The following is a 24238-nucleotide window of genomic DNA, read 5'->3' as shown; positions in this document are numbered from 1 at the left end:
AGGGACCTCATTGAGTCGAGTCATCAAAGACTCGAGGTCATTCTGGAGCATCTCTCGTGGCCAAAGCGCTGAGTCAATCCGCGACACCGCAACCTTTAGGCGAGCAAGGTAGTCTGTAACACTGGTGATACGGGATTCCAGTCGGAGCACGTTCATGGCAGCTTCATCACCGACAGGGGAAATGATGGGGTCTAGGCCTGTCTCGATCAGCCCAGTTTTTCCTCAAAGTTTTGACAGAATTCTACAAACACAAAGAAATAATGAGTCGACGGTTTTATGGTGAATCGATGATGGCTAAACAATCGGATAAGGAAAAATACCTTCGAGCATAAGGAACAACTTCCTGGCGAGTGTCCACAGATAAGCCTCCAGGTCATTTCTCTTATGAGAAATGCCTTGAATCTTCTCGTTCAAAGCAACTTTGTCTTTCTTCATACGGGTCACTTCTTTGTTGGCTTCGGTGAGGGATGCCTTTAGCTTGGCGTTATCTTCCTCCAGTGCCCTGACTGAAGCCAGCTTCTTGTCAGTGAGTGTTGTCTTCTCCTGAGCCTCCTTCTGAGCAGCTACAAGGTCAGGGTCCTTCTGTACTAGAGCTTGTTTCATTTTTTCTGAAGAATATGCACTTGGGTCAGAGAGAAGGACGAAGAGATAACTTGAGAGACGGTCAAGATAGACAGTCGACAGGTTGTTACCTTCCGTACCAGCTACTTTGTCTTTAGCCTTTTTAAAATTATGATTAGCCAGCTCCAAGTCAAGGTTGAGCTGTCTCTACTTCTCCTCGAAACCAGCAAACTTGGAGATGAGCTCACAGGATTTCTGCAGTCAGCAAAAAGATACATCAATGGACAGGATCAAAGATTACTCACTTCCGAGTGAAAAGAACTCTAAGACTACTGCAGAATCAAACATTCAACAGTAGTCTCGGGGACTACACCCAGTGGGGTGCACTTAGCGTGCCCCCACTAGTTCTGATTTCACTCAACATGGTCCGCCCAGACTGAGTGGAAAAGAAAAAAACACGATGGCCAGCAATAGTCATTCTCAGACCCCAACCAACTGCCCGCAGTCGACCGTGGTCTCGGGGACTACACCCAGTGGGTGCACTCTGCGTGCCCCCACTAGTTCAGGTTCCACTCAACATGGTCCACCCAGACCGAGTGGAAGAACTAAAGGATAAGATCTTTTTATCAAGGCCCCCACCGAATCACACATTCGACGACGGCCTCGGGGACTACACCCAGTGGGTGCACTCTTTGTGCCCCCACTAGTCCAAGAACTACAATCGACACAACCTAGTCGACTCAACTGGAAAAATTATTCAACATAAATTAAAACACCCAGTGGGTGTGCAGATACGAAGTGCAGACTAACAGATGGACGCACAAAGAAGAGTTTTTTTGGGTAGCATATCCTAAGAGAACAAGTGTCAAGATAGGAGTTTAGTCGGAACCCAACTTGCCTGGACATTGGCCCGGAGGGCTGCACTGGCATCATAAGTAGCTTGAATATTCTCATGCACGGTCTTCACCCGCTCCATCATCAGGCCCGCTTGGCATATAGCTTCTGCAGCGGCGCTTGCCTGGTCTTCCGGGACATGATGAGTGGTGAAGAAAGGAGTCGGCGGTTCAGTCGCGGCAGCCTATGAATCCGAGGTGTGACGTTGAACAGATGAAGCAGGGACAGACACAGTCGATGATGAAGGATGTTCACTCGACACTGGAACAGCAAAGGTGACAGAAGTCCGGTTTGCATCTCCAAGCTGTGGAACCACTGGCTCCGTCACCGGCACCGAATGAGATGTTTGGCCAGCGGATGCCTTCTTTCTTGAAGTCTTGCCCCTCCTTCCCATGGTCCTCTATGACACGTCTTCATATCATCCAGAAGTTCAATGACATTGGGCGGAGCTACAAATCAGTCATTTACAGAAGTTCACTCAGCCACCAAAAGAGCAGATTAAGTAATGACAGAGTGGCAAAGAGTTATACCTACATGAGAGGTGATCGCATCTTCCATCTCCTCCTCATCGTCATCTTGGTAAATAGAAGTCCTAGAGGTGACACTACAAAATTCAGAATTCACTCGGTCAAAACAAGAAAGTGAGTCGACCAAAGTTTGAATCATGCAAAAACTAGAGAGTTGAGCTCAGTAATTACCCAGAAGCGATGGTGACAGACACTTTAATCTTGGGCAAAGCCTTTTGGGGCATTGGCGTCACGACTTCGGGCTGCTTGGGAGCTTTTTCAGTTGGCACAAGAGAAGACGTCCGAGTATGCTTTAAGGGTTGTCTAGTTGGAGGAGTCGTTTTGCCCCGAATGCTTGCTGGTTCCTGCCTCTGTTTGGAGCGCCTCTCTGTGCGAGGTGGAGAGTCGATCTCCTCGCCACTGCTCGAGTCCTCGCTCTCTTATCTCCTCGTCCGTCAGAGTGCCAGTCGCCGCTGTCACCCATGCTCGCCTCTCCCTCCTACTCCTGCTCTTTGTTGGGCATCGAATACATTTCAGTAAAGATCTACAAAGGGTAGGGTCGAGTGGATATTAATCAGTTTCAAAAGCTAACACATATCACAGCAAAATACACTCGGAAGGAAAGAATTGAACCTTGTCGGGCTCAATGGTGTTGTCGAGTGGAGGAACCCTTCTAGACCCCCTGGGGTTGTCCTTATTCCCAGTGATGCCTTGTAACCACAGCTCCACCATCTCCTTGCTGACTTCCTCCGGGTGGATCCGAGTGCTATCCTCAACGCCTGAGTACATCCACATTGGGTGGTCACGAGCTTGGAGCGGCTAAATGCGTCGACTCAGAAATGCTTCTAGCAAATCCATACCAGTCACGCCATCGTGCACAAGTTGGACCACTCGCTCAACCAGCATAGCAACCTCCTCTTTCTCCTCTGGAGTCACTCTCAACGAAGAAGGCTTCTCGACTTGCTCGGTGGAAAATGGAGGAAGACCGGTCGACTGACCTGGAGTCGGTTCATCCTTACAATAGAACCAGGTTGACTGCCACCCCCTGACTGACTCAGGAAGAATCATGGCAGGGAAAGTGCTTTTGTTCCTCATCTGGATCCCTAAACCCCCACACATCTGGATCACGTGTGTCCTCTCATCACTCGGATTGGCCTTTTTTACCGACTGAGAGCGGCAGGTGAAAATGTGTTTGAAGAGGCCCAGTGCGGTCGACAACCCAGAAAGTTCTCACACATGGACACATAGGCAGCGAGGTATGTGACAGTGTTGGGAGAAAAGTGATGAAGTTGGGCTCCGAAGAAATTCAGAAAACCCCGGAAGAAAGGATGGGGGCAAAGAAAAACCACGGTCGACGTGGGTCGCAAGAAGGACACACTCACCCACTTGCAGTCGTGGCTCGGTCTTGTCCCCCGGAAGCCGCCAAGACTCGTGGGTGATCAGCCCTCCGTCAACCAGATCCTCCATGTCTTCTTTCATGATGGTCGATCGGATCCAGTCACACTGGATCCAGCCGCGTGGCAGAGCGGATCTTGACAACGACCCACCCCGGCTCGTATTTTTCCCCTTCGCCGTCGCTTTCTTCGCGCGCTCCAGAGCGACGGTCTTGTCCTTCCCTATTGCGGTGGAACGGGTTCAAGCTGGGCGGCGGCGTCGAGAGAGAGGAGGCAGAAGCAGTGGGGAGCGGAGGAAGGAGGAGGAGAATGCGGCGCATAGTGCGAAGGCATCGACCTCGGTGCCTTATATGGCCTCATTCCCCGAGTGGCTGACCGGTGGACCCAGGCGATCCTGTCAAATCCCACGACAAGTGCGCGCACATTACGTGGAGAAAAAGGTGGCGCAGGGATCGGGGCGCCCCTGCCTAATCTGCTCCGATTACCACAACCCTCTCTGCCCCACGCACTTCCCCAAATTTCGAACCCCGCCATATCCGGAAATGACAGGACAGTCAATCATACCGAAGATTTTATGCAACACTGGCGGTCGAAACTCATCAGCAGAAGCTTCACTCGACAACTTCTGAATGGCTCAAGGCGACTAAAAATGAAGTCGAAGCTGTTGCATGGTTCACCAATCCAGTCATATGCTTCCGCAACATAAAGGTTGGGTCAGAACCGTTGTCAACTCCATTTTCCACTCGAACCCAGAACCATTCGGGGGCTAATGACGGTGTCGTGTACCTAGGGTAGGGCAATAGGCCTGATCTAAGCACCCTTGCCAAGGACACTGCCCTATAGTTAAAGACATTCAAAGGACAACAAATTCTACCGACTGCAATCACCTCGAGATGCAACCCACTCGGCCATGAGTTCCACTCGGGTAACCAATTCCATTCGACCATGATATAATGATTCGACCACATCAGAAACCTCTCAGAGCACAGAAGATCTAAGTCCACTCAGGATGTCAGGCGTTCACTCCATAGTCTTAAGGGTCATTTATATCACTTTAATGCTGACGTTACCAGTAACGTCCCCTCTTTATGTACATTGAACCCTATGTAACAGGGGAAGGCTGGGGTCCTAGTGCACTCTATATAAGCCACCCCCCTCCTTTGAGACAAGGTTTCGCACCCCCTGTAACTTCACGCATAATCCAATCGACTGAGCCCCCGGGCACCGAGACGTAGGGATGTTACTTCCACCGCGAAGGGCCTGAACTCGTATATCTTGCGTGCACAATCTCACCGTAGCTAGGATCTTGCCTCTACATTCCTACCCCCTACTTTACTGTCAGACTTAGAACCACGACACCCGGTACAGTGCCGGAGGCATTCACATAGAGTCATATTTTGTTCTAAGTATCTGTAATTCTTGAGTTGTAAGTAAATAAAAGTGTGATGATCTTCCTTTTTAGAGCATTGTCCCAGTGAGGAAAGGATGATGGAGACTATGATTCCCCCACAAGTTGGGATGAGACTCCGGACGAAAAATAAAATTAAAAAAAGAGTCCATAAAAAAGGAGGGAAAGGCCCAAAGAAAAAAATGAGAGAAAAAGAGAGAAGGGGCGCTTCTACTATCCTTTTACCACACTTGTGCTTCAAAGTAGCACCATGATCTTCATGATAGAGAGTCTCCTATGTTGTCACTTTCATATACTAATGGGAATTTTTCATTATAGAACTTGGCTTGTATATTCCAATGTTGGGCTTCCTCAAAATTTCCCTAGGTCTTCGTGAGCAAGCAAGTTGGATGCACACCCACTTAGTTTCTTGTTGAGCTTTCCTACACTTATAGCTCTAGTGCATCCGTTGCAAGGCAATCTGTAGGATCAAAAGTATGACTAGAGGGGGGGTGATTAGACTACTTGACCAAATAAAAATCTAGCATTTTCCCAATTTTAATTCTTGGCAGATTTTAATAACTTAGCATGAGTCAAGTAATCAACCTACACATGAAATTCTAAGAGTATAGCAGCGGAATGTAAAACAATTGCATATGAAGGCAAAGGGAGGAGTTTGGAGGGAGCAAACGCAATGTAGACATGGAGATTTTTGGCATGGTTCCGATATGTGGTGCTATCGTACATCCACATTGATGGAGACTTCAACCCACGAAGGGTAACGGTTGCGCGAGTCCACGGAGGGCTCCACCCACGAAGGGTCCATGAAGAAGCAACCTTGTCTATCCCAACATGGCCATCGCCCATGAAGGACTTGCCTCACTAGGGTAGATCTTCACGAAGTAGGCGATCTCCTTGCCCGTACAAACTCATTGGTTCAACTCCACAATCTTGACGGGGGCTCCCAAGTGACACCTAACCAATCTAGGAGACACCACTCTCCAAAAGGTAATAGATGGTGTGTTGATGATGAACTCCTTGCTCTTGTGCTTCAAATGATAGTCTCCCCAACACTCAACTCTCTCTCATAGGATTAGATTTGGTGGAAAGAGGGTTTGAGTGGAAAGCAACTTGGGGAAGGCTAGAGATCAAGATTTATGTGGTTGGAATGGAATATCTTGACCCCAACACAAGTGTAGGTGGTTCTCTCTTAGGAAATATATGTTGGAAGTGTAGGCATATTCTGATGGCTCTCTCCATAAATGAAGAGTGGGTGGAGGGGTATATATAGCCTCCACACAAAATCTAACCGTTACACACAAATCACCAAACTCGGTGGGACCAAATCATGAAACTCGGTTAGACCAATTTAGTTCAAAATGTGAACGTTAGGATTTTTGGTGCGACCGACATGTCAACTCGGTGGGACCGATTCCATTAGGCTTAGGGCATAACGTAATCTTGGTGAGACCGATTACACAAATTCGGTGGGACCAATTTTTGTAATAGGCAAAAAGAGAGTTGGTCAGCCAAACTCGGTGGGGCCGATTCGCTCATCTCGGTTAGACCGAAACATTACGAAGGGGAAACAGAGAGTTTGCATTGCAATCTCGATGGTACCGATCGCTCATCTCGGTTGGACTGAAACGTTACGAAGGGAAACAGAGAGGTTGCAATCCCATCTCGGTGAGATCGAGATCCCTATCGGTGAGACCGAAATGACTAGGGTTTGTGGCAGTGGCTATGTCAAGTGAACTCGGTGACACCGGGTAGGAAATTTCGGTGGGGCCGAGTTTGACTTTTGGTTTGGGACATATGTGGATGTGAGAAAGTAGTTGAGGGTTTTGGAGCATATCACTAAGCATTTTGAGCAAGTAACTCATTAAGCAACACCTCATCCCCTTTTAATAGTATTGGCTTTTCCTATGGACTCAATGTGATCTTGGATCACTAAAGGTAAAATGTAGAGTCTTGAGGTTGAGCCAACATGTCTTCTTAGTATTTTGAGGGGTCCACTTTCTAATCCATGCCATGGCAAACATTGAGCTTTCCTGAAATATTTATCTTGAAATAGCATTAGCTCAATGGGCTATATGTTGTTAGGAATTACCAAAACCACCCAGGGATAGTTGCACTTTCAATCTCCCCCTTTTTGGTAATTGATGACAACATATAGATCAAAGCTTCAACAAATAATAATAAGATTGAAAAACATCATCGCTTTGAGAAGTATGCGATAAGCAAGAGCTCCCCCTAAATTTGTGCATTATTTAAAATTTGCTTTTGAATGCAAACGCACAATCGATTAGGATCATGGCTTACTGTTCCATGTCACATACATCTTGGTGGAGCGCTCAAAATGATAGGAATTACAAGCATGCACTCATCACCAAGCAAGTGAATGATCATATAAGGATATAAAAGATAGTATCATCTAAACAAGCATTAAGGTAGCAAATGATCAATCACATGATCATACAAGGACATAAAGTATCTCACACAATAAAGAGTTCAACCAAAGGCAAAGAAGCAAAACACTATCTTGAAGCCTATGATCTATACATATTTCTCCCCCTTTGGCAACAAGGTACCAAAAAGTTCAAATATGCATAGTGCTATGCGTCTCGCAGGCTTGATCTTCGGGAGGTGGTGTAGAGAGAACTCCAAGAACGAAGGCATCCGTTGATGTAGTTGGAGCTGGTGGAGTGGCCGCTGGAGGTAGCACTGAGGTTGTGGCTCCTAGTGCTGATGTTGTAGCTCTAGAATCTGTCACTGGCACGGCAGCAGACCTCTGTCCTCTAGGCACTCGCTGAAATGCATGTGAGGTTGCCTTGGCTCTCTTCTCTTCTGCTTCCTCCTGAAGCTGCTCAACTGATGTTTGAATCTCAGTTACCTTCAGATCAAGATCATAAAATTTAGTTTCTACGATCCTTTCCAAGCTCTCCTGGTTTTGAGTCATGGTGGCCAAGCCCTTCCCAATCCTCAGTGTAGACTAGATCAGATATGCAAGTTGATCTTGCTTGCTCTTCAGGAAAACCTATGATGCCTCTTCAACACTTGGCATCTTGGCAGCTTTCTCAGCCTTTGCTTTGGCTCTTTTCTCCTGTGCTTGAACTGATGATGGTTCCTCCCCATTCATCACAACAGTATTGTCTTCAAAATCAGGATACAGGGGTAGATGCTCCTTATCCAACAGATATGTTCCTGTGCCCATCTTGGAGTTGATGAGCTCTTGAATGTGTGGAGCATACCCACAACTTCTCTTCTGGTCAGCGGCAGTCCTCTTGATTGTCTCTACAATCATACTCATGACCTTGAACTTCTGAGGGACATCAGAAAGCTGTAGCAGGTTGATAGAGTGCCCTCTGATCATCTTGTGATCTCCTGACTTGGGTAGCAGAGTGTGCCTTAGGATCCAGTTGATAGTAGGTAGACCAGACAACAAGAAATGTACAGATCAAAGCTTGTGAGTCTCCAAAGCTTTATCTGGGATCTCCTTTTAGCCATAGTGTTGTGATCCTTCTTCTTCTTGGCATACACATCCAAGTCATCTTCATGTTCTTCTGGGGAATTTATCAATTTTGCCCATTCTTCAACTGTGGATTGGTACCTAGTACCTTCTGACATCCAAACGATCTTCCCATCTGGGTAAAAATGAGCAGTGGAGTAAAACTGCATGATCAGCTCATCATTCCATTTTGTGAGCTTCTGTCCAACAAACTCATCTAGTCCACATGCTTTGAAGCTATCATAAACTCCTGGGAAGTGATCTTCATTTTCCTGGATGAATTCCCAATCAACCCATCTCATGTCACACACAATGGGATTCTTGTCAAGTAGAATAGTTTCATAGAAATCTTGTTGTTCCTTTGTGTGAAACATGTAGTCAATTGTAGTCCTTCTCCTCGCAACATAGGGATCAGACTGTCTCCACAATCTCAGTCCTGAATCTTTCCTGATGTGCATGTTCTCAGCGACTAGATGAGTATCATTATGGTCTGGGATCTTGGGCTTGAATTTTCTCAAAATACGAGACTCATCATCTTCTTCTTCAGCTTCAGGCACTGGTGCCTTGTTCTTTTCTTCAGCAGGTATACTCCTGATGTTCCTCTTTGGGCTTAGTATGCTTCTGAGCTTGAGCTTTGATATTTGATGTTGCATCCCCTAACTTTATAGCATCTCCCATAAGCTTCTGAGCTTTGGGTGCTAGAGCATCATCTTCTTCTTCAGAGGGATCTTTCATCAAGAAGGGCTTACCAATGACTCTAGCAATGGTCTTCTTGGCTCTTTCCTTCCTTTTCTTGCCTTCTCCACCTTCTTTGGGTTCAAGAGTGAACTCCATTGTTTCTTGAGTAGAGGCTCTGGCCTTAGACATAGGAATTCTCTTTGCTGGAGCCTTCCTTTCATCCCTGGCTTAACTGTAGCAGTTGTGCCATACTCCTTTTTCAGCACCTTCTTCTTGGAGCTTACTTCCTCCTCAGTGGCAACATAATCCTCATCCTCAGATTCTGAGGTTCTCTTCTTCCTAGATCTAGTGGTTGCCTTTGGAAGTTGTTGGGAGTGCTCCTGCTGCCATCATTAGAAGTGGTCGAGGGATATGAACCCTCACTCAGCTGCACATGTTCCTCAGACTTGTTCTGACTATCACTCTGATCAGACATCTTTGCAAACTCACTGACAGCAGACCCTGTGAATAGATGTAGATGAGATAGAGTGGATGAGCATCACAAATTGCAGAGTTTTTGCAAAACAGATGACTTAAAAACTTAGTTTTAGTTCTCCACAGAAAGCATTTCGGAGCTACCAATTTGTAAACTCAGTGATACCAAAGTAGCTTTTGGAACCTAAACTAGTGAACACGGTCAGACCAAGTCACAGTTCGGTGGCACCGAGACTGCTAGGGTTTCACAGAGAATTGAACTCGGTCACACTGATTTGCAGTTATCGGTCAGACCAAAAATTGCAAGTGCTATGGCCTAAGCCAAATCGGTGAGACCAATTTCTACAACTCGGTCAGTCCGAGATGAGTTCGACGGAGACCTAACCCTAAATTTTTAAATCAAACTTAACCTAAAGGATGTTTTCAGTGATAGACTGTTTTCATACGTGGTAAGGATCATGTTGAAAACAATGTGCTATGAATCAGAGGTAAAAGAATAGCACAAAGGTCGAACCCATACCCTAGTTCGGCGGGGGTTCGCTACAGCGACAATGGCGGAGCAGATTTCCATTGACGTCGATGGAAACCAACGGCGGGAGGTTGCTGGCAGCGAGGAGACGATCCGGAGACCTGAGGAGGCAGAGCAAGACACGCGCGGGGTGAAGAGTTTTGGAGAAATCTCCAAAATTCAACCTGTGAGTACATATATCCCGACCCTATCGGTGTGACCAAGTGGAACAACTCGGTGGCACCGAGATGCAGACTCGCAAGCGGCTACTGCAACTCGGTGTGACCGAAAAGTTCAAATCCATTGCACCGAGATTGAAAACCTAGATCAACTTAGTGATCTCGGTGTGACCGAAATGGATGACTCGGTCATACCAAAATGCACAAAGAGGTTTTGGAAGTTTAATTCTATGACGAATCGGGGACTCCGAGTGCTCCTCACACAGAGTGGTTCGAATCTGACTTGATCAAACTTTGTGATGTAGCATGAATAGAGTTTGAGACGAGAAAAGCATAGATAGCCAGAGGAAGTCCTTAGGCATTCTTGTCCATTAATTTGGCAAAAGAGAAAAAGCCAAACAATCAAGGCAACAAATGGATGTCCTCGAATGAGTAAAACATGCAACCAACATGCTCACACAATAAAATGGCAAATGAAATATGTGGCAAGGCATGCACAATCACTCTAGCATCTATCAAGCAATTTGGAGATGACTAGGTCATCTATATATGAGTATATTGACTGAGGAGTCAAATGAGAACATTTGATTGTAGGTCATACTCATCGTTTAAGCACAAGTGGGGTTACCACTTTTACATAATGCATTGTTGTGTTCACATCATTAGAGTTTCTTTGGCTCAATTGATTAGAGTAAAACTCCCCTTTGATGTGATATCCCCCCTAGGAGGGATGAACTAACCTTGGGTTTTGTCGATGATGACTTCATGTAGGTGTTGAAGATGTAGGTGCTCAAAGTTGATGTAGATCATTCGGAGCAATCCTTTGGAGTGAGTTGCACTTTCAATACCTACACGGGTTAGTCCCACAAGGAACAAACAAGGATATCCATAGACATAGAGTGATATTCACATGAGATGATGTCCATGAATGCATTAGGTTACCTCGTCCCTTGTATTACCAACAAGAGGGTTTGTGACTCCTTGAACTAGTGCAAGATATGGAAGTTGTTTGCACTTGTCCTTGCCAAAGTGATATGAGTGAAGTATGTTGGCGGAGTCACCCTCAAGAACTCTCTAGTTCTTATTCTTCGGGATCCACGCCATCTTGATGGGAATCCTTGGAGTTGTAGTCGTACTTGATGAAGTATAACTTGATGTAGTCTTGGGAACCCACTTGACCAATTCCTTAGGGGCTTCTTCAAATGCATCAATCTCCTCTTGAAGCTTGTCCTTGCCCTTTAGCTTGTGGTCTTGTGGTGTAAGATCATCTTGAGCTTGTGTTCCTTGGAAAGAAGTAGGATCATACTTCTCTTTTTGAGGAACAAACTTTGTCTTGGGGTATTGATCTTCTTCCCACTCAACTCCATTGGCATTGAACTTTCGTTCGAAACCAACACCTTGATTCTTCCGGTGTCTTCCTTGCTTGCGTACAATTTCCCCAAATTGCTTACTTCCGGCAAGACTCTTGTAAACACCTTTCTCTATAATTCCCTTCAATAAGCTATTTTCTTGCTCAAGTGTAACTTGGCTAAGAGAATCATTAGTGGAATCAAGAGAACTACTAGAAGCAACAACATTGGTTTTAGCATGATTATTGTTACTACCAGAAGAAGAATCTTTCTTATTCTTGTTGCTAGATTTAACTTGTGGCATGTAAGTAGACAATTTCGGATTTCGGGTTCCGGCAGACCCTTGAGGTTCGAACACTGGGGTGCGCGCGGAGATTCCGCCTCCTACCTACTTGCACCCCTCCGCCATGCTAGGATCTAAACTAAGGAAAGAACAACACAAGAGACGCATGGTTTATACTGGTTCGGGCCACCGTTGTGGTGTAATACCCTACTCCAATGTGTGGTGTGGTGGATTGCCTCTTGGGCTGATGATGATGAACAATACAAGGAAGAACAGCCTCGCGAGGGTCTGTTCTTGGCTGGGGGATGAACTACTCGGAGGAGTTCAGTTACCTTTCTCTCTTTATCTCTCTCTCTCTGCTCCCCACTGACCGACCCCTTGCTGTGTGGGTGGCTGGTCCTATTTATAGAGGCCCTGGTCCTTTTCCCAAATATCGAGCGGGAAGGGAGCCAACAATGGCGGGCTAATTTGAAGGGGGACAACAAGTATCAGCTATCCTGACAAAAGTAGTCTTCGCCTGCGCAAAGCTCTGGTGATGACGCCGTCTTGGGCTCCACGGTGACCTCCTTCTCGTAGTCCTCCTGGTCTTGGTCTCGTTGCACCGAAATGGCAACCTTTGCCGGGTGCCTCGGTACTCCGCGGCTGCGCTTGCCCCCTTTGCACCAAAGAGGAAAGGAGGACGCCGCGCGGGCTGGCACCCTCCTGGCGCCCTGAGTCGTCATGGCTTGCGTCACGGGCACCTCGTGAGGTATCCTGCCTTGATCTCTCCGCCTCCTCGTGAGCCGGCCTGACGAGGCCGTGCCTGAGGAAGCTCCGCGTCGTCTGTCCCGCGAGGCTTGGCCCCTCGCGAGGGTCTTGGGTTTGTGTTGGTGAAGACGAGCCGTGTTGGCCCCCCTTTGAGCCACGCCGCAGGCCGCAGGCAGGCAAGTCTGGGGACCCCCGTTCCCAAAACGTCGACAGTAGCCCCCGGGCCCCAGGCGCGCCCGGACTTGGCTGTGCAGGGAGGCGAAAGGGCAAGAGCGAAGCGCCACGGGCCCTAACAGCCTGCGGCCTTGGGCACCGCGTGGCGGTTGATTGGACGTGGGAGTCTCCACTTCCCCATGATGCCTCGGCAACTGCACGGATTGGATAAGTCCATGCATGCAAAAACAGGTCATGATTGCCTACGATCATGGGGGCCGTCGGTTGGCCCTCGCCAGCTATAAGTACTGATCGACGCGCGCCCTTCCAGTTTATCTCCCCTCGCTTCTCCTTCTTCTTCATGGCCCCGTCGAAGAGGTTCTCAGCCGCGAAGAAGGGGAAGGCTTGCCAGGCTGGGCGTGCCTCCCCTCCGCCCAAGCGCGGCCGAGGGCGCCCCCGCAAACATCCCATGGCCACCACGGCAGCTCCCCGCGGCCGCGGAGACGCTTTCCAGCATGGTGGCAGGCGGATTACTGCGACCAGGGGGTGCGCTCCGGCTGCACGTCCCCCCATGCCGCGCTTCCGCGCTACCGAGGTGCTGCCGGAGTTCGTCGTGTGGTTGGCGGAGCCGACTAGCACCCGGCTTCCTCTTCCTCGCTTCCTCCTCGGCGAGCTCCCAGCCGGCGCCCTGGGTGGCCTCTGGCTTCAGGCCGACGGCTGCTGCAGCTGGGCCTCATGGGTTTCACTGGAGGTCTCCGCAACCGGGAGCCTGGCCCTGGCCCGCGGTTGGCAATCGTTTGCCCGCGCGCGCGGCCTGGGCTGTCGGTGCACCCTACACTTCAAGTTCGACGGTGATGCCACCCTCTACGCGACGGTGTTTGGGGAAGATGGTCACCGCGCAGGGTGCTGCCCTGAGGGTGATGACCGCGGCTGGGAACCCGGCTCCGGCGATGATGGAGAGGGCAGTGCTCGCGCGGCCGGCGGCGCTCAGGGTTCCTCAAGCTTCTCCGGTTCTTCTTCAGGAGGCGACTCTTCTAGCGGTGGCCGTGGTCAGCCCCCACGCCGTCGCATCTGCTTGGGAGGTGGTAGCGTGTCCGCCCACCGTCGCGCCCTGGTGAAGCACGAGAGGGAGTCCGCTTGAGCTCCGGAGGCAGCTCGGGCTTCCCTGCGGGCCGGTGCGAGGAGAGCTTCACCAGATTTGTTCTTCCTTTTCCTTTTTCCTGCGTAAAATGGACAGTAGTGTGGAGCCCCGCGGGGGCGTGTATGGGTTATTGATGTTAATCATCGTTTTGCTTTCTGTATCATACCTTCCGGCTATGTGCCCACTCGTGGATGGTTGCCGGCCCCAGCCGTGGGGGCGACCGATCCAGGCCCTGCGTCTGTGTCGCAGTGCCCGAGGGGCACGGACTGGAGGGGTGCTCCTGCAAGGGGCCCAGGTCGCGAACCCTTTGAATGACTAGGATAGGGACTCTCGCGAGGGCGCCCGGCTGCCCCCCTCGCGAGGTTTTGCACCAGAGAAATCGAGGCAGGAGAATGAAAGGTTGAAGAACCGCAAGCCAAAGACGGCAACAACTTCAATAGAACTTCAAATGAGAAGGAGCAAGCCAACTGCGGAAAGCAAATGAAAAGCTGCGTCCGGCACCTAATCTAGTCGTCGATGTCTTCTCACCAGCGCGGAGCTAAGTGCTGCCACTGGGTGTGGGAGGGAGCCCCAGGGCCCGAGGCCGGCACTCCTTATACTCCGGGGCGTGTACAACCCCAACTCATTATTACGTGAGAGTGTCACGGGCGGCGAGCTTCACAGGCGTTGGCCTTCTTCACAGGCTCCGGGCCTTTTCCGAAGCGCGATAGCTTCACAGGCACTCGCCTTGCTTCACAGGCTCTGGGCCTTTTCCAAAACGCGATGGCTTCACAGGCACTCGCCTTGCTTCACAGGCTCTAGGCCTTTTCCAAAACGCGATAGCTTCACAGGCACTCGCCTTGCTTCACAGGCTCTGGGCCTTTTCCAAAATGCGATGGCTTCACAGGCACTCGCCTTGCTTCACAGGCTCTGGGCCTTTTCCAAAACGCGATGGCTTCACAGGCACTCGCCTTGCTTCACAGGCTCTGGGCCTTTTCCAAAGCGCGATGGCTTCACAGACACTCGCCTTGCTTCACAGGCTCTGGGCCTTTTTAGGGGTAGAACCTCCAGAGGTGCTGGATGTTCCATGCATTCTAGACCGGCACTCCCTCCTGAGTCTCCAAGCGTGCGGAGCCGGGCCTGGAAACATGAACAACCTTGAACGGGCCCTCCCACATGGGAGAGAGCTTGTGCAGTCCCTCCCTGGAGAGAACCCGCCTGAGCACGAGGTCTCCTACCTCAAGAGTCCTGGGGCGGATGTTGCGGCAGTGATATCGCCGCAGCGCCTGTTGGTACCTCGCCGCTCGCAGTGCGACTTCTCGGCGATGCTCCTCCCCCAGCACGAGGTCCATCCCCCGCATGGCGTCCTGCTGCGCCTCGTCGAACGCCAGGACCCACGCGGAGCGACGTCTCACCTCGTGACGGAGGACCGCTTCCGCTCCGTAGACCAGGAAGAACAGGGTCTCTCCAGTCATCTTGGTCGCGGTGGTGCGGATGGACCACAGCACGGACTGAAGCTCGTCGTACCAACCTCTGCCGCAGGCCTCCAGCTTCTTCTTGAATGTCCTGGTCTTGAGGCCCCTCAGGACCTCTGCGTTTGGCCTCTCGGCCTGGCCGTTGCTTCGGGGATGCGCCACTAAAGCTTAGCATATCTGCGTTCCAAGGTTAGCACAGTATGTTTTGAACAGGTTACTGGTGAACTGCGAACCGTTGTCCGTGATGATGCGATTCGGCACCCCGAACCGGCTCATGATGCCCTTGATGAACTTGACCGCGGAACCCGCGGGAATGGTGCGGACAGCCTCTACTTCAGCCCACTTGGTGAACTTGTCCACGGCAACGTAAAGGTAGCGGTAGCCCCCTGGCGCCCGAGGAAACGGGCCCAAGATGTCCAGCCCCCAGACTGCGAATGGCCACGAAAGGGGGATAGTCTGCAAGCCTACTGCTGGCTGATGGATCTTCTTGGTGTGGAACTGGCAGGCTTCACAAGCTTTCACCAGTTCCATGGCGTCATTGAGCACGGTGGGCTAATAGAACCCACTGCGGAACGCCTTGCCGACGAGGGTCCATGATGATGAATGATGTCCGCAGTCTCCGCCGTGTATATCTTCCAGTAGTTCCTTCCCTTGCTCCCTGGAGATGCAGCGCAGGGATACATCATTTGGTCGCTTCCGGTAGAGCTCTCCATCTTTGATGCAGTATGCCGTGGCCTGGCGTGCCACTCGCTCTGCTTCCTCCTCCTTCTCCGGCAGGGTCCATTGTGTTAAGTAGCTCCGGAGCTCCGCGATCCAACATCCCTCCTGAGGTTCCATCGTCAGGAGCAGGCGTGCTCCCGAGGCCGGGCCACAGGCCGGGGCTCCTGAGGCAGGTGGCTGGGGAAGCTCCTCCCGGGGCTGAGCCGTGTTTGATAATGATGGCAGGGCTGAAGGCTTGAAGAGCTGCTCCTCAAAAACGCCAGGCTCCTGAGGTAACCGCCTGGACGCGCATTTGGCGATGTCATCGGCTTCCTGATTGCTGCCACGGGGCACATGCTACAACTCCAACCCCCAGAACTGCTTCTCCATCATGCGGACCTCCGCAAGGTAGGCTTCCATGTGCTCATCCTTCGGCTCATACACCTTGTTGGAGAAGTTGACAAGGAGCTGCGAATTGCCCTTGATGGTGAGGCGTTTCACCCCCAGGGCAGCTGCGGCCTTCAAGCCCGCTATTAGACCTTCATACTCCGCTATGTTGTTGGAGACCTTTTCACCTTGCTGGAAACAGAGCTGCACGGCGTAATAGAGCTTGTCCTGAGTGGGCGATATAAGCACCGCCCCAGCCCCAGCGCCGTGCCTGGAGAACGCCCCATCGAAGTACATGACCCAGCCTTCTGGTGCCTCGCTTCCCGGGGACAGGGACCGATCCTCGTCGGCCTTGAGGCCTGGCGCCTCCGTCCATTCTGCCACAAAATCCGCCAACGCTGCTCCCTTGATGACTCTGGTTGTGCTGAATTCGAGCTGAAACGCTTGCAGCTCTATGTTCCACTCAGTGACCCTCCTAGCTGAATTGGGGCTCCTGAGCACTCTCTCCAGGGGGTATGACGAGACGACCTTGATGGGGTGACCCTGAAAATAGTGCCGCAGCTTGCGCGAGGCCACCAGTAGCGCGAGGAGGAGTTTCTGAGGCATGGGGTACCGTGCCCTTGCATCCCGCAACACCATGCTGACGAAGTACACAGGGTGCTCAACGAGGTGGAGTGCGTCAGTGCTGGTGGCTCCCTTCGGAGACCTTGGCACCTCTTGAGGCAATGAGGACTCCTGAGACTGGCCATCTGGGAGTGGGGCCTCTTCCGCCTCCGGTGCGCCCCTCTGCGGTGGCTGATCCCCCTCAGCCGCTGTAGCGGTTTCTGTGGGCCTTCCTCGTTCCTGTTCCGCCTCGTCCCGGGCCGCTGCTGTGGTTTTGATTCGACGCTCCTCTCTGACTGCCACCAAGGCTGCGCTAGTGGAGTAGGGAGTGGCGGTGAGGTAAAGCACCAGGGGCTCTTGAGGGCGCGGAGCCACCATGACCGGTGGACTGGTCAGGTATCTCTTGAGATCCTGGAACGCCTTGTCGGCCTCTTCAGTCCACTCGAAGGGCCCCTTTTTCTTCATTAGCTGGAAGAAAGGTAGCGCTCGCTCCCCCAACTTGGAGATGAAGCGCCCTAGCGCAGTCACGTGCCCCATGAGCTTCTGCATTTCTCTGAGGGTCTTTGGCAGGCTCATGTCTTCCACTGCCTTGACCTTCTCCGAGTTAGCCTCGATGTCCCGGTGGGACACGCAGAAACCCAAGAGCTTGCCCGAGGGGACTCCGAACACACACTTCTCTGGGTTGAGCCGTAGGTTCACTGCGTTAAGGCTCGCAAAGGTTTCCTCCAGGTCTTGTATCAAGGTCCTGGCCTCCCGAGATTTTACCACGATGTCATCGACGTAAGCTTCAACACTCTTCCCGAGCTGCGGGCCCAGGGTGATGTGCATCAGCCACTGAAAGGTCGCCCCTGCGTTACGCAGCCCGAATGGCATGCATGTGTAGCAGTACACCCCACACGGGGTTAGGAAGGCTGTCTTCTCGACGTCTTCGACCACCATCTTGATCTGGTGATACCCAGAGAAGGCATCCAAGAAGCATAACAGGTCGCATTCCGCAGTGGAATCGACGATCTGGTCGATGCGGGGGAGTGGGAACGGATCCTGCGGGCACGCTTTGTTGAGGTTGGTGAAGTCGACACACATGCGCTCCTTCCCTCCCTTCTTTGGCAATACGACAGGGTTGGCCAACCAATCTGGGTATCGGACCTCGCGAATGACCCCAACGGCCTCTAATTTGAGGGTCTCTTGGACGATGAAGGCCTGCTTTTCTGTGGACTGCCGCCTGGCCTTCTGCTTCATAGGGCGCACGTTGGGGCACACGTTGAGGTGATGCTCGATTACACTCCTGGGGATCCCTGCCAACTGGTCTGGCTCCCAAGCAAATACCTTCTTGTTTGCACGCAAGAACCCGACCAGGGCCTCTTCCTGCTCGGGTTTGAGGTGGGCGCCTATGGTGAAAGTGGCGTTGGTGGACCCGTCCTCATCGACGGGTATCTGCTTGGTTTCTGCCTTGTCTTGGGTGAACAACTGCTTCTTCTTGGCGGGCGCAGCTCCCTTGGGTTCGGGGGCCTCCAAGTCGGCGGGCTGTGCCGACGCCGCTGTCTTGAAGACGAGCTTGAGCACCTGTAGAGCGTCCCCGGTGTCCCCGTGCACGGTGAGGACACCGCTGCTCCCGGGCATCTTCATGAGGTTGTACGCCGGGTGCGTCGCTGCCATGAACTGGGCCAGCGCCGGGTAGCCGAGGATGGCGTTGTAGGGGAGGCCAATGGGGGCGATGTCGAAGTCGACCAGCTCCGTGCGGAAGTTGTCGTAGGTGCCGAAGGTTACTGGGAGCCGGATCTGTCCCAAGGAGCTGGACGATCCGCCCCCAACGCCTGAGAAGGGCCGGCTGGGTCACAGCCATTCCTGGGGTATGTAGAGGAGATTGAAGGCCTCGACCGAGAGCGTGCTGAGGCCCGCGCCGCCATCAATGAGGGTTCTGGTAACGGCCACCTGGCAGATGGTGGGGGTGAATAGCATGGGGAGCGCACCCGAGCAGGCCGAGTTGGAGGGGTGGTCTTCCGAGCTGAAGGTCAGGCCGGTCTCGGGCGCCGCCCGATCCAGGGGAGCCCCCTGCCGCGTGGAAGCGGCACTGACCCAGCGGATGAACGGCTTGACGTGGTGACTTGTGGGCGGCGCCTGTGAGCCGCCCAAGAGGGCCGGGAAGACTGGGGGCGTTGACGCAGTGCGATAGACGGGGGAGAGGTTGCGGGGCTCCATGGGCGCGCGGAGCGCGCGGGGCAAAGAACCAGCTGGGGTGAGCGTGGGAATTGCGGTGCGGCCGCCTTGCCGCACGGACAGATGCCAGGACGATGCTTGCTGCCCGTCCCCCGCCGGGCCAGTGGCGGCGTTGACGGCAGGTGATGGGGAATGGTGAGGAAGCCCGCCGACAGGGGCCGTGTGGGCAACGCGGGAAGCGAGCACGGCCCGGCGCTCGGTGCGGGCCCGGCGAGCGTCAGACATGGGCCTGATGGTCGGAGGAGAACGGGGTGGTGGAAGACGAATCCCGGCGCACCCCTACCTGGCACGCCAAATGTCGGATTTCGGGTTCCGGCAGACCCTTGAGGTTCGAACACTGGGGTGCGCGCGGAGATTCCGCCTCCTACCTACCTGCACCCCTCCGCCATGCTAGGATCTAATCTAAGGAAAGAACAACACAAGAGACGCAAGGTTTATACTGGTTCGGGCCACCGTTGTGGTGTAATACCCTACTCCAGTGTGTGGTGTGGTGGATTGCCTCTTGGGATGATGATGATGAACAATACAAGGAAGAACAGCCTCGCGAGGGTCTGTTCTTGGCTGGGGGGATGAACTACTCGGAGGAGTTCAGTCACCTTTCTCTCTTTCTCTCTCTCTCTGCTCCCCACTGACCGACCCCTTGATGTGTGGGTGGCTGGTCCTATTTATAGAGGCCCTGGTCCTCTTCCCAAATATCGAGCGGGAAGGGAGCCAACAATGGCGGGCTAATTTGAAGGGGGACAACAAGTATCAGCTATCCTGACAAAAGTAGTCTTCGCCTGCGCAAAGCTCTGGTGATGACGCTGTCTTGGGCTCCATGGTGACCTCCGTCTCGTAGTCCTCCTGGTCTTGGTCTCGTTTCACCGAAATGGCAACCTTTGTCGGGTGCCTCGATACTCCGCGGCTGCGCTTGCCCCCTTTGCACCAAAGAGGAAAGGAGGATGCCGCGTGGGCTGGCACCCGCCTGGCGCCCTGAGTCGTCATGGCTTGCGTCACGGGCACCTCGTGAGGTATCCTGCCTTAATCTCTCTGCCTCCTCGTGAATCGGCCTGACGAGGCCGTGCCTGAGGAAGCTCCGCGTCATCCGCCCCGCGAGGCTTGGCCCCTCGCGAGGGTCTTGGGTTTGTGTTGGTGAAGACGGGCTGTGCTGGGCCCCCCTTTGAGCCACGCCGTGGGCCGCAGGCAGGCAAGTCTGGGGACCCCCATTCCCAGAACGCCGACAGACAAGAGTAGACGTTTGGCAATGTAAGAAGAACTTTTCTTGCGAAGATCATCATTGATTGCCTTTGAGAACTCATGCTCTTGCTCAAGGTTGAGCTTTTCAAAGCGTAGCTTCTCATGAGTCTTTAAAAGTTCTCAATGATCTTCCAAGGTAGTTTCATGAGCTAACTTCAGAGTGTTTAGTTCTTTAGTTAGATGCTCAATCTCCTTCTTATCATTTTCATTCGTTTTATCATGATTAGCATGATTAATAGCAAGTTCATCATAGTTTTCATAACTAGAGTTGTCAATAAGTAAATCATCATCACCTAGCAAATCATCTTCATCACTATTGAAATCAACATGCTCGGGGTGTGATACCTTTGGGCCTTCAGCCATGAAGCATCTTCCAATTCCTTCATTTGGTGACTCAAATATGTCATAGGAGTTGGTTGACACAAGTGCTAGACCGGCAACACCTTCATCTTGAATATATTCGGAGTCGGAGTGATAACTTCTCTCGGAGTGATTGTCGGAGCCGGAGCCGGAGCCGGATACCCATTCACCAACATGAGCTTGATGTCTTTGTTTTGTGTAGCTCCTTGATGATTTTCCTTCCTTTCCGAACCTTACTTCTCCGTGAGGGTCATCGCTCATAACGATCATCTCTACTCCTCTCTCTTCGTGGTGATTCTTGTCTCCTACTTCCTTTTTTGGGAGAATCTTCTCTTCTTTTGTAGGGATCCATACACTCATTGGAGTAGTGTCCGGGTCTTCCACAATTGTAGCAATTACGTTCACGACTTGAAGATCTTTTGTCATTGTAGGACCTTGACTTGGAACTTCTTTCCTTGCTTCTACTCTTGTAGAACTTGTTGAAGTTCTTCACCATTAAGCTCAATTCTTCATTGAAGGTTTGTTTCCCACTTGATGATGTGGGAGCATCACATGAGGCTTTGTAAGCACCACTTGACTTGTTGTGGAGCTCTTTCTTATCCTTGAGTGACATCTCATGAGCAAAAATTCTTCCAATGACTTATGTTGGCTAGGGATCTTTGTAATTGGGCATCATTTGAAACCAAGGCTATGATCATCAAAAGCTATGGAAATCAAAGCAAATGGAGACCAAAGCTCTGATACCACTTGTAGGATTGAAAGTATGACTAGAGGGGGGTGATTAGACTACTTGACAAATAAAAATCTAGCCTTTTCCCAATTTTAATTCTTGGCAGATATTTATGATCATTACCTAGATATTCTCATAACTATGCGATCTTCTATAAATTTCTCGGCAATAATTTGTTCACCCACCGTAATACATGCTATAATGAGAGAAACCACTAGTGAAATCTATGGCCCCCAGGTCTCTTTCTTATTACGCATCTCTTTTTATTTAGGTTGCATCTTGTTTACTATTTTGCAATATTTACTTTCCAATCTGTAGAACAAAAATACCAAAAATATTTATCTTACTATCTTTATCAGATCTCACTTTTGGGAGTGACCGTGAAGGGATTGACAACCCCTTTATCACGTTGGTTGCAAGGTTCTTGATTGTTTGTGCAGGTACTAGGTGACTTGCGTGTTATCTCCTACAGGATTGATACCTTGGTTCTCAAAAAACTGAGGGAAATACTTATGCTACTTTGCTGCATCACCCTTTCCTCTTCAAGGGAAAACCAACGCATTCTCAAGAGGTAGCAGGAAGCTACTGCCTGAAGGGCTGCAGCATGGAGGCGAGTGGCCTCCACCTCTCTCTCGTACTTGTTCGCCTCCTCTCTAGTTATAAAATATCTCCCTTTTACCAGAAAGTTAAAGAAGGTAGGAAAAGGAAGGGTAATATGGACAGCACAATGTCGGTCAAAGATTAGTCAGTACAGGAGGCATTGTTCATTCCTCACAAGGAACTGGTAGCGTACCTGATGTCTACTATGCAACTTTATTCTTGTAGACACATTTTGGGCCTCCAAGCGTAGAGTTTTGTACGACAGTAGCAATTTTCCCTCAAGTGGATGACCTGAGGTTTATCAATCCATGGGAGGCATAGGATGAAGATGGTCTCTCTCAAACGACCCTGCAACCAAATACAAGAAATCTCTTGTGTCCACAACACACCCAATACAATGGCAAATTGTATAGGTGCACTAGTTCGGCAAAGAGATGGTGATAAAAGTGTAATATTGATGGTAGAAATATATTTTTATAATCTAAATAAATAAAAACAGGAAGGTAGCAAATAGTAAATGGGCACAAAAACAGTATTGCAATGCTTGAAAATGAGGCCTAGGGTCTGTACTTTCACTCGTGCAACCTCTCAACAATGCTAATATAATTGGATCATATGACCACCCCTCAAAGTGCGATGAAGAATCACTCCAAAGTTCCTATCTAGCGGAGAACATAAGAGTAAATTGTTTGTAGGGTACGAAACCACCTCAAAGCTATTATTTCCATTTGATCTATTCAAGAGTTCATACTAAAATAACACAAAGCTATTCTTTCTGTTCGATCTATCCTAGAGTTTGTACTAAAATAACACCAAAGAAAATTCATATTCATAATACCAATCCAACACAAAGAACTTCAAAGAGTGTCCCAATATTTCTACCGGACAAACAAAGACAAGAACCTGCATCAACCCCTATGCAAAGATTACCCCAATGTCACCTCGGGAATCTGCGAATTGAGTGCCAAAACATATATCAAGTAAATCAATAAGATACCCCATTGTCACCACGAGTATTCAATTGCAAGACATATATCAAGTGTTCTCAAATCCATAAAAGTATTAAATCCGATAACAACGAAATCTCAAAGGGAAAGACTCAATTCATCACAACAAGATAGAGAGGGGAAAACACCATATGATACGACTATATTAACAAAGCCCGCGATACATCAAGATCGTGACATCTCAAGAACACGAGAGAGAGAGAGAGAGCGAGATTAAACACATAGCTACTGGAACAAACCCTCAGCCCCAAGGGTGGACTACTCCCTCCTCATCGTGTTGGCGGCCGGGATGATGAAGATGGCCACCAGAGATGATTCCCCCTCCGGCAGAGTGCCGGAAAGGGTCTAGATTGGTTTTCGGTGGCTATAGAGCCTTGCGGCGGCGGAACTTCTGATCTAGGTTAACCCCGAGGGTTTCTGGAATTTTGGGGAATTTATAGGGTAAAGAGGGGGTGCGGGAGGCCACCGAGGTGGGCACAACCCACCTGGGCGCACCTGGGCCCCCAGGCGCACCCTGGTGGGTTGTGCCCCCCTAGGGGCACCCCCAGGTCCTTCTCTGGCCCATCCAGGGTGTTCTGGTCCATAAAAAGTCTCCAAAAAGTTTCGCGGTGTTTGGACTCCATTTGATATTGATTTCCTGTGATGTAAAAAACAAGAAAAAATAGAAACTGGCACTGGGCACTGGGTCAATAGGTTAGTCCCAAAAAAGGATATAAAGTTGCTATAAAATGATTGTAAAACACCCAAGAATGATAATATAACAACATGAATACTTCATAAGTTATAGATACATTGGAGACGTATCAGTACCAAAACATTATAATCTAGGAAAGCAGGTGGTAACTCAATGTCATTCCCCCTTATGGGTACCCCAAGATAGTTAGATAAACAAGTGGCATAAATTCCACCAAAGAAATCTCCATCATTAGCATTAAGATGTAACTTCCTCGCAATAATAGCCCCCAAGCTATATCGTTTATCACCCAACACCGCACACTTGAGGCTACTAAGATCTGGAACGCAGAGGTGGCTATGCTCATGCTTACCGTTAATGCATCTACCTATAAGGAGAGCAAAATAATGCATAGTAGAAAAGTGAATGCTCCCCATGGTAGCTTGTGTAATATTTCTAGTTTCTCCCATAGTGATGCTAGCAAGGAAATCATTATACTCAGTCTTATGA

The sequence above is a fragment of the Triticum aestivum genome, chromosome 3A, assembly GCF_018294505.1.
Source record: "Triticum aestivum cultivar Chinese Spring chromosome 3A, IWGSC CS RefSeq v2.1, whole genome shotgun sequence".
Classification (NCBI taxonomy): domain Eukaryota; kingdom Viridiplantae; phylum Streptophyta; class Magnoliopsida; order Poales; family Poaceae; genus Triticum; species Triticum aestivum.
The sequence above is the reverse complement of the archived record's forward strand: the minus strand, read 5'-3'. Positions refer to the sequence as shown.